Genomic DNA, 2,500 nt, shown 5'->3' with positions numbered 1-2,500 from the left:
CGCTGTCGTCGTCGTAATCGTCGTCGTCGTGGTCAGCAACTTTGCTTGATAGCCCGTTTTCGTCCTGTTACTTTCACTTTCGTTTTCAATTTTCCGCTCTTGTCGGGCACGTGTGAGGCTTTTCGTAGCGCGTATGTCAGCGAGTGGTAGTAAAAAGAGAGTAGTGTATGGGAAACTAACAGGGGGGAGGGAGAACGGATGTGTGAGTAGGAGACTCCTCACTCACACACACACAAACACACACACCACTCTTCTGACAGCACACAAACATCTTCGCATATTCACTGCTTATAAAGAGTTTCCTTCTGGTCATTCTCCTTCTCCTACTACAGACTGGCCCAATGCAGTCTAAGTATATAATGAATATATAATTATACTAACTGATATTTGTTGCTAGATGAACGGAGCCAAAAGCAATACAATATCAGTTGGGCGAAGCTAATGTTTATTTCTTTCTATGTAGTTATAATTTAAGCAATGTATATTTATCAAACACTTGGCGACTTTACTATTCGTCTATTTTTCTGCTCATCTACCTATATTATTCCGTAAATATCTAACTAGTTACCTCCGTATATCACTCATATGTTAATATATATATATATATATATATATATATATATATATATATATATATATATATATATGTTTATATATGCATATATGTGTGTGTGTGTGTGTGTCTGTGCATCTATATATAATTACTTATCAGTATATAAATATGTAAATATTTTGATACATACTATGAAATAGCTTATTCATCAAGAATATATTTCATCTTAGTACTAAGGTCAGTTCATAAATTTGGTACTGCTGGAGTAAACTATATATATATATATATATATATATATATATATATATATATATATATGAGTGTCTATGTGTGTTTGTATGTAAACGTGTAGAATAAGCCTATATATATATATATATATATATATATATATATAACTATTTCATGAATATGCACATCATACTCTATTATAAAGTGATATAATATATGGTATATATATATGTATATATATATATATATGAAACATTAGTACTGACACAAGCAATGAATTTTTCTATGTATACATATATGCACACAAACCAATATATATGTGCATACATATATATATATATATATATATATATATATATATATATATATACATTATATAAAGATATAAAGGAGAATCAGAGAAAGAGTCGTCCACATTATCAGAAAGGGCTTAGAGCACAAGTAGACGATACTCGATAAAACTGAGCTTGAAATTAAGTCGCAGCCAAAATATGTATGAACCTATGTATCTTAAATTGTTTTCATAAATATAAAAATACTAAAATACAGATCTGCGTATCTATTTCCAGACAACAATCATATATATATATATATATATATATATATATATATATATATATATATATATATATATATATATATATATATATATACCTCGGGGATTAGAACAAGTGTCTAAAGCGCAGAGTATATTTTAATGTATTAGTGCATTCAATAATACATTTAAAATAAAAGAAAAGAAAACAGTGCTCGTTGTAATATAGATATATAATAAGGTCTTACATTATATATATATATATATATTTATATAAATCCTGATTAGACATAGAAATGTTTATATATACGGTCCGTACATTAAGATTAACAAAGTACACTATATATATATATATATATATATATATATATATATATATATATATATATATATATCAGAGGCAATTTTCTAGAAAATCAAGGGTTAATATTTAGCAATATGAATAATAGTAACATTTTAAATGAGGCTATACTTACCGAATACGGCCAAGATATTATGGACGCATTTAAATTCTATATCTATAGTTATTTTATTATTTTGTTACTATTTTCAGCCTTCATTTCATGATCAGTACACCTGTTGGAGATTTCCAAATAACAATTAATATTACTCACCTTAGAAAATGCAGATAAATACTGTATATGTTGTTAATACCATACGATTCTAATTTTATAAAGTGAAATTTGTAATTTTGGGGTAATAAATTTATTTACTTCCGGATTGTCCGTACGGATAAGCCGGAAGTAAAGAGATTCATTATGGTTAATATATTACGCCCGTCTACTAAAACATTATAAATTTAAATGTTAACATAAACAAATAAAGAAACAACGCAGATTAAATAGCGTATTTTTTTAAAAGCTTACAAATCTATTAAGTATTAAAGTCTGTTTGAATAAATATAAAGTGTGAACGTATGTGTGTGTTAGAGAAAGAGAGAGAGAGAGAGAGATAGAGGAAGAGAAAGAGAGAGGAGGGGGAGGGGGAGGTAGAGAAGGGAAGGAGGAATACAATGATTTCTATTTCAGTAGAATTCAAATTAATTTGTTTGCAAACAGAATTAAATCGCAAAAATAGGAAATAATGAATATTAAAAAGTTATGGATTCATCCCCACATTAATACTAGGAAATTTCCAATGAAGTTCAGTTGATTTGCTGCTAGAACAGAAACATGTCTGCAAAT

The 2,500-nt window shown here is 28.0% G+C and overlaps 1 protein-coding gene across 2 annotated transcripts in view; it reads right to left on the bottom strand.

Annotated features, from left to right (window-relative positions):
* The window catches only part of LOC145247917 (innexin unc-9-like), a 601,649-nt gene that overhangs the window by 449,343 nt on the left and 149,806 nt on the right, over positions 1-2,500 (bottom strand). The window lies entirely within an intron of this gene.

Source organism: Euprymna scolopes, chromosome 26 (genome assembly GCF_053919585.1).
Source record: "Euprymna scolopes isolate OS-2025 chromosome 26, ASM5391958v1, whole genome shotgun sequence".
NCBI lineage: Eukaryota > Metazoa > Mollusca > Cephalopoda > Sepiida > Sepiolidae > Euprymna > Euprymna scolopes.
This window is presented reverse-complemented; position numbering and strand designations above follow the sequence as displayed.